The sequence below is a fragment of the Heptranchias perlo genome, unplaced genomic scaffold, assembly GCF_035084215.1.
Source record: "Heptranchias perlo isolate sHepPer1 unplaced genomic scaffold, sHepPer1.hap1 HAP1_SCAFFOLD_73, whole genome shotgun sequence".
In the NCBI taxonomy this organism is placed as follows: Eukaryota; Metazoa; Chordata; class Chondrichthyes; order Hexanchiformes; family Hexanchidae; genus Heptranchias; species Heptranchias perlo.
Window position 1 is genome coordinate 1,031,417 of NW_027139761.1, and position 8,641 is coordinate 1,040,057.

The 8,641-nt window shown below is 43.6% G+C and overlaps 1 non-coding gene across 1 annotated transcript; it reads left to right on the forward strand.

Moving 5' to 3' along the window:
• The first annotated feature begins 2,982 nt into the window (after positions 1-2,982).
• trnas-cga (transfer RNA serine (anticodon CGA)) lies at positions 2,983-3,064 on the forward strand. Its single transcript has one exon. It is a non-coding gene; the product is annotated as a tRNA-Ser (tRNA).
• The last annotated feature ends 5,577 nt before the right edge of the window (positions 3,065-8,641 follow it).

An 8,641-nucleotide genomic window follows, 5' to 3' on the forward strand; every position in this document is an offset into this window, starting at 1 on the left:
AAAACTAGGAATTGTAGTAAATAGTGAAGAGGATAATAATAGTCTTCAAGAGTACACAGACGGGCTGGTGGAATGGGCGGACACATGGCAGATAACATTTAATGCAGAGAAGTGCGAAGTGATATATTTTGGCAGGAAGAATGAGGAGAGGCAATATAAACTAAATGATACAAATGAGGTGCGGGAATAGAGAGTCCTGGGGGCATATGTGCACACATCTTTGAAGGTGGCAGGACAGGCTGAGAACGTGGTCCTGGGCTTTATAAATATAGGCATAGAGTACAAACTCAAGAAAGTTATGTTGAACCTTTATAAAACACTGGTTCGGCGACAACCAGAGTATTCTGTCCAATTCTGGGCACCACATTTTAGGAAGGACGAGAAGGCCTTAGAGAGCATGCAGATAAGATTTACTAGAATGGTTCCAGGGATGAGGGACTTCAGTTATGTGGACAGACTGGAGAAGTTGGGATTGTTCTTCGAGCAGAGCCGGTTGAGAGGAGATTTGATAGAAGTGTTCAAAATCATGAAGGATTTAGAAAAAGTAAATAAAGAGAAGCTGTTCCCATTGGCAGAAAGGTCGAGAACCAGACGACATAGATTTAAGGTGATTGGCAAAAGAAACCAAAGGCGAAATGAGTAAAACTTTTTTACGCAGCGAGTGGTTATGATCTGGAAGGTGCTGCCTGAAACGGTGGAAGCAGATTCAATCGTGGCTTTCACAAAGGAATGGGATAAATACTTGAAGGGAAAAAATTGCAGGGCCACGTGGAAAGAGCGGGGGAATGGGACTAACTGGATTGCTCTTACAAAGGGATGGCACGGTCTGGATGGGCCGAATTGATTTCCTTCTGTGCTGTAATCATTCTATGATTCGATGATTGGATGGACAGAGCGGTCTAATAGGATAGGCGATCGGTTGTGGGGAGCAGGGAAACTTTCGACTGGTTGCACGGCTGTGTTACTGACGGCTCGTTGGTCTCGGATTATGGTTTTCACTTTGGGCGTTTCACTAATTGATATGTGAGAGGTCCGGGGCTCAAATTCCTGGACGAGCCCTCCTGTGTCACTATTTTCAGTGGAAATTCATTCATTTCTTTTTCACATCTTTTCAGCGTTGCGGAATACAGGATTGACTTAATTCTCGTGCATGTTTGACGTTTCGTGGCTCGAATGCAGAGGGTTTGTCGACGCAACACCACATAGGGAAAGGAAAATGTCTCAACGTGGTGTGCAGATTGAAGCTGAATGTGAATCTATCTCTTTTCAGGCGAGCTCATAGGTGCAGAAAGAAAATCCTCCTTAATCGGCCGGGAATCAATCCCCATCTCCTCGGGTGGCAGGTGAGAATTCTACCAGTGAAACAGCAACGTCCGACGGTAGCGGCTGCATGTGTCCAGTTGGAAACCTGTCTGAAAGAACATATAGTCTCACAAATCTCCTGTGAGCACCCTGTGCATTCTGATTTACAGCCGTGCATCAAAGGCGCTCGCAGCTGCGGTAGTCGGGTGGTTAAGACGTTAGATCTGAAACCCAATGGGGTATTCTGGCAGAAGTTGGAATCGTGCTATCGGCGCTATTGTGTAAAGTTTTGTTCAATGCTCAAATAAATATGAACTGGAGATAACGGGCTGCAATTCCTTCCCTCAGAGAGATACTCCACCGCGGCAGATCATTTTAACTGGGAGCCCAGTGGTCTCTTGCAAAATATCAAGATACGTGAAGGGAACTTCACAATGTTCCACAACTGTCCAAAACTGGGAACCGCACTTTATAAAGGATGCGAAGGCGTCAGAGAGGGTGCAGAAACATTTACTGGAATGGTTCCAGGGATGAGGTCATCAGTTACGTGGGTAGACTGGAGAAGCTGGAGTTGTTCCCTTCGAGCAGAGAAAGTTGAGTGGAGATTTGATAGAAGTGTTCAAAATCATGACGGGTTTAGATAAAGTAAATTAAAAAAAACTGCTCCCGTTGGCGGAAGGGTTCGAGAACCAGAGGACGCAGATTTACGGTGGTTGACAAAAGAACCAAAGGCGAGAAAAGGAAAAACTTCTTAAACTAGCGAGTGGATATAATCTGGAATGCATCGCCTGAAAGGGTGGTGGAAGCAGATTTAATCCTTGTTTCTAAGAGGAATTGGATAAGTATTTGAAGGGAAAATATTTGCAGGTATACGGGGAAAGAACAGGGGAATGGGACGATCTGGATTGCACTTAAAGAGAGCTGGCACAGGCTCGATGGGCCGAATGGCCTCCTTCTGTGCAGTGACGATTCTATGATTCTATATCTCCCAATCTCCATCGTAAATGCTGCGAACTTGACGTTAGGTTTTTTCGATACTTTTATCTCTCGATCTCTCTCTGTCTCTGTCTCTCTGTGTTTCCCCCTGATGGACTTCTCAGGCAACCTTGAACGGCCAAAGCTGATCGAACCTGCGACACCAGCAGAGAACGGTAAAGATCGAAAGACTGAGACGGGAGGAAAACTAAAAATCCAACCCAGATGATGAACTCGCAGATAATATCTACACATTAATGTCTCTTCGTCCTCATAGTGAAAACATCAGTAATTTTATTCCAGTGTAAAAAGAAAGAAAGTCTTGTCTTTATAAAGCGCTTTTCAAGACCTCAAGACCTCCCAAAGCGCTATACAGCCAATGAGGTATTTTTGAAGTGTCGTCACTGTTATACTTGTGGTAGAGTGGATAATCTGCGGATGCCGAGGGAGACAACAATGTAACTTTAGAGCAATTAATTCTGAAAAGTCTCACTTGGCATGACAAGTCGCACATTCAAAACGAATGTGGTAAAGAGAGGCTAATATTGTTGATATGAAATAGTTAGTGTACAACTTCACATTGCTGTGCATCGGAATAGAAAAAGTGATTGGATGGATCGCAGGATGGCCGATCGGCGATGGGTTGCACCGAATTCTGCACTGGTTGCACCCTTTTGGTAGCAGTAGCTGTTCTGTTTTTGCACAGCTGCGATGGCCGAGTGGTTAAGGCGTTGGACTCGAAATCTAATGGGGTTTTCCTGCGCAGGTTCGAATCCTGCTCGTAGCGCTATTTCTTATAGATTTGTTCAATGATCAAACAAATCAGGACTGGAGTGGACGGACCGTGTTCCCTCCCTCAGAGAGATGATCCAGCGTGGCAAATGCTTTTAATTCGGAGCCAATGGTCTCTTGCAGAGTTGCACGGCACGTGAAAGAATCTCGACCAAGCTCCATCTTAAATTCTGCTCGTTCGCAAAGCTTGATATTTATCCGATTTGTTTCTACACTTTAATCTCTCCCTGTCCCTGTCTCTTGACTCTCTGAATTTTCCCCTGATGGACTTCTCAGGTTTTCTTGAACGGCCAAGGATGATCGAACCTGCAACACCAGCAGAGAAGGGTAAAGATGGAAAGACTGAGACGGGGGGAGAAGCAAAGGTGCAACCCAGTTGATGTATTCGGAGCTATTGTCCACACATTTATGTCTCTTCGACCTCACAGTGAAAAAAATCAGCAATTTGAATACAGTGCACTTATGGTAGAGTGTTTAAATGCGAGTGTTGAGACAGACACCAATCGAACCGTTGCCATGGTGATGATCGAACCTAAACACTAGACCACAAAGAAACGCTGAAAATTCTTTGGTGCGAACAAGCAGCCCAACGCGGCCTTTCCCACTTGCCTCTTTGTAATTCAGGTCATTATCGTGCGAGACAAGCTGCTCGCAAAAAAATGGCATTTTCTGTTCAAACTACTATCGCGACAGAAGGTGATGTTCAGGCAATGACAGCACCAAGTGCAACTAGGCATGTACATGAAATGGAAAGTGAGGTAAAATACGACCACAAGGTGCTGATGGACATGTTTCCATTTCCAAAATTCACGAACCTGAATGCAGCTCCTGGGAAAATTGCAAGGCCACACAGGTCCATCATGAATCATTTGAAGCAACTGGCAGTTTAAAGTGGCATCTCCTCCTGCTTCTGTCGGGGGTGAAGGAGAGACACCGTCGTTCTAAACGTACAGTTTGATTTTGTACAGAACTGTACAGAGAAGGAGCACATATACTGGGGCTGTGAGATATTCTATATTATTCATATTTAACCACAAGAATGTCCGCAGTCAGAAGCTGAAAAGAAGGGAGAGATAAGAGGCCTGAAAATAAACACAGAGCTGAATGAATCACGGAAGAGTGAAAGAAAAGTAAATCTTACCAGTTCTGCTGTGTTCCGTGCGCAATCTTGGGCGCTCCCCGATGGACTGATGGTTGGAATTTAATGCTCCCACCAACGCATGAGTTCGATTCCAAGTCAGCGAATTAACTTTAGCAAAAGTTATTAAATTAATTACATGAAACTAATTAAACCCTGTTGGTAGATGAATGACTGTTTTATTCACCATTAATCAAACGATAACTTTCTATTTCATACTGAAGGAGATGTTGACGTGGTTACCGAGAGACAGTCAAAACTTTAATCAGATTTTTATGCTTTGCAGATGATCAAATTTCATCATTTTACAGACTGTATTTTAAGGGTATGATTAAAAGCTCAGTGCAGCTGTTGTTAAATTTAAAATGAATAGGCAATTGTCGCCGTTGATCACAGGAACGCCCAAACCGGTTCTACGATCAAGATGAAAGTAACGCAACGAGCAACATCTGATACAAAAATCCCCACCGTTTTGCTTTTCCAACATAAAAGGTGTGATATTTATTCTCTGAACATAGGAACAGTCTGGTCTCGCTCACTACAGAAATCTCCATGTCACAGCGAACCAGCTCTCCTGCAGCAAGTGCGGCCTCCCTTCTGGCCTTTCCTGGGCTTGTCTGCCAAGGAGAATTGTGATTTTCTTGCTTCCAAAACATACATTGAAACCCTGGAACTTTGAGGCGAAGAATCCTGAGGAAAAATCAAATAAGAGCTCGAACCATCAAACTTCCGTGCAAACCGACAGCACCAACTAGACAGGTGAAGAGGTCACCTGCTAAACCAATAATTAATTGGGCGAAACTTTGAGTTTGCAGCGACCAATATAACAACTGTCTACAGTCAGTCCAAAATGAATGGTTGAAGCTTGTAGGAGTGAAAATCCAAACAGCCGGTCTTCACTCTTAAACCAGCAACTATGAAGAAAAACATGCCGGAGAAATACTCGCTTTCAGTGCGGTGACACTGGACCAGAGTAAAGCTCAGTTAATATGATTGGTGAGTGGCGAGAGGGTGGATTTCGAACTCCTGACCGATTGCACTGTGCATTTTCCAAATCTGCTTGGAGAACCAATCCCTTCAATTCATCACTTACAGGGACAATTCGATTCTCGGTTTCATTTCGCTGACGCTTGGTGAAATTTTACAAATTGGAAGCGATCAGTGTCAAAGCTAACCACGTCACCGACATGCTCGCAGATACAAAGCGGCCACACTCTGCTTCAGCAAGATGAAAGCCGAGAGCGATTTCACGGTCAAATATAATGGCTAACAAAACTTATTCAAAGAAAGTGCAGGTCGTTGAGTTGCCTTTAAATTCCTGATTGTTCGCATTGAACTTCTTCCCATTGCGTTTGAGAGCCACGTGGGGCGATTTGGGGACTTCATTTCATTTTATGCAGAAGTTTCAAATGCAGTTCAAGGTCAAAAGTCCTGGGACCACTGTTGTTCACAATTTACCGGTGCTGGGACCACTGTTGTTCGCAATTTATCGGTGTTGGGACCACTGTTGTTTACAATTTATCGGTGTTGGGACCACTGTTGTTTACAATTTACCAGTGCTGGGACCACTGTTGTTTACAATTTGTCGGTGCTGCGACCATTGTTGTTCAAAATATATCGGTTCTGGGATCACTGTTGTTCACAATTTACCAGTGCTGGGACCACTGTTGTTCACAATTTACCAGTGCTGGGACCACTGTTGTTCACAATTTGTCGGTGCTGGGACCACTGTTGTTCACAATTTATCGGTGCTGGGACCACTGTTGTTCACAATTTGTCGGTGCTGGGACCACTGTTGTTCACAATTTATCGGTGCTGGGATCACTGTTGTTCACAATTTATCGGTTCTGGGATCACTGTTGTTCACAATTTACCAGTGCTGGGACCACTGTTGTTCACAATTTACCAGTGCTGGGACCACTGTTGTTCACAATTTACCAGTGCTGGGACCACTGTTGTTCACAATTTGTCGGTGCTGGGATCACTGTTGTTCACAATTTATCGGTGCTGCGACCATTGTTGTTCGCAATTTACCAGTACTGGGACCACTGTTGTTCACAATTTATCGGTGCTGCGACCATTGTTGTTCACAATTTATCGGTGATGGGACCACTGTTGTTCGCAATTTACCAGTGCTGGGACCACTGTTGTTCACAATTTATCGGTGCTGCGACCATTGTTGTTCACAATTTATCGGTGCTGGGATTACTGTTGTTCACAATTTATCAGTGCTGGGTTTGAGAATGCATACGGGGCGCCCTTTTAATAAAAATGCATATGGGGTAAGCTTTTAGTGGTTTATAGTGAGATACCTCCATAGCGAAGTAGCAGTGTGGTGAACCAATGGTTAATATAAGTAGCCCATTTTGCTGGCTAGAATTAGAAACAATGAGCTTCTTCTTTGACCACCTGTTTACGTTATTAATTTTCTTTATGTATAAGCCTTCCTTGTGTTAATCAAGCAAAGAGATATGATAAAGTTGAATTCATGCAGCTGCATTATTGAATGGATCTCCCTTTGCAGGCAAGGTCAAAAAACATCCCAAGCCAGAGATAAGGTAACGTCCCTTTTCCTTGTCACACGCATGAACAAGTATTACTTGTGAGTGATCGGTCATTATGTCAGTTAGCATGGCTTGCCATGACTCAGTTTATGATTGGTTTTAACCCCTTGCTACTCATGTCCCTCCCCACTCTGAAAATGTATAATTGTGTGGATCTGCCTATGTAATTTTGCCTGCTCTATGAGATTGACCAGACTCTGTCAAGAGTTGAAATCAATTCTATAGATAAGGTCAGCTGCAGCTAATAAATTGTGTTAAACTTTCAAGTGTTATTCTCATCAGTTATTGCTGAACCAGACTAAGGGTAAAGAAATCCGGTATCGTCAGGTTTACGGTTGTTCACAATTTATCGGTGCTGGGTTCACAGTTTTTTACAATTTATCGGTGCTGGGACCACTGTTGTTCTCAATATGTCGGTGCTGGCGCCAATGTTGTTCACAATTTATCGGTGCTGGGACAACTGTTGTTCACAATTTATCGGTGCTGGGTCCACTGTTGTTCACAGTTTATCGGCGCTGGGGCCACTGTTGTTCACAATTTATCGCTGCTGGGACAACTGTTGTTCACAATTTATCGGTGATGGGACCACTGTTGTTCACAATTTACATTAATGATTTAGTCATAGGAATCGGAAATACAATTTCAAAATTGACAGACAGCACATAATTGGGAGCTGTAGTTAATGCAAAGCGAAAAATACAGGAAGACGTCAGTAAACTTACAAAATGGGCGTGTAAATGGCAAATTAGTTTCAATATTTATTGTGTATTCCCTTGCCTTGTTTGCCCTCCCTAAATGCATTACCTCATTCTCCAGATTGAATTGCATTTGCCACTATTCTATCCACCTGTCCATTCCACTGATATCTTCCTGCAGTCCACAGCTTCCCTCCTCACCATCAACCACACGACCAATTTTTGCATCTTCTGCAAAATTGTTAATAATACCCCGTACATTTAAATCCAAATCAATGATCTGTGCTACGAAAAGCAGCGACCTAGTACGGATCCCTGCGGAACCCCACTCGAGACAGCCTTGCAGTCACAAAAACACCCGTCGACCATTGCTTCCTGCCACTCAGTCAATTTTGGATCAACTTGCCAATTTCCCTTAGATCCAATGGGCTTTTACACTTTTGACCAATCTGCCATGTAGGACTTTGTCAAAAGCCTCGCGAAAATCTATGTAGACTACAAAAAACGCACTACACTCATCCACCTTCATTGATACCTCCAAAAAAATTCAATTCAAACGACCTTCCCTTAACAAATCCATGCTGACTGTCCTTCATTAATCCGTCCCTTTCTAAATGAAGATTAATACTTTCCCCAGAATTGTGCTCAATACCGAGGTTAGGCTGACTGGCCTGCAATAATTCGATCTCTTCCTTTCTCCCTTTTTAAACAACGGTACAACTTCAGCAGTCCTCCAATCCTCCGGCAACACACCTGCAGCCAGGGAGGATTGGAAAATGATGGTCAGAGCCTCCGATATTTCCTACCTAGCTTCTGTTAACAGCCTGGGATGTATTTCATCCGGGCCTGGCGATTCAGGTGGAGTGATTTGGGGACTTCCTTTCCCTCTTTGCAAACGTTTGCACCGCAGGTCAAGATCACAAGTCTTGATCCAAATTAGGACTACTTCCGTGTTTGAACCTCAAATCGCGAAATATACCCCGACCCCAACGAGCCCAGAAACAAGAACGTGTCTTTAAATTAACGTGTTGCAGACACATTCCATGAGAGGTCTGTCTGTGCAATGAAAGGGCGTTTTTGAACAGTCATTCGGTTATCCGTTTTCTCCTGAACAAACACCACAGTGTTATTTTGTCGCTCAATTCCACAAATTAGGTAAAATAACCAGCTGCACA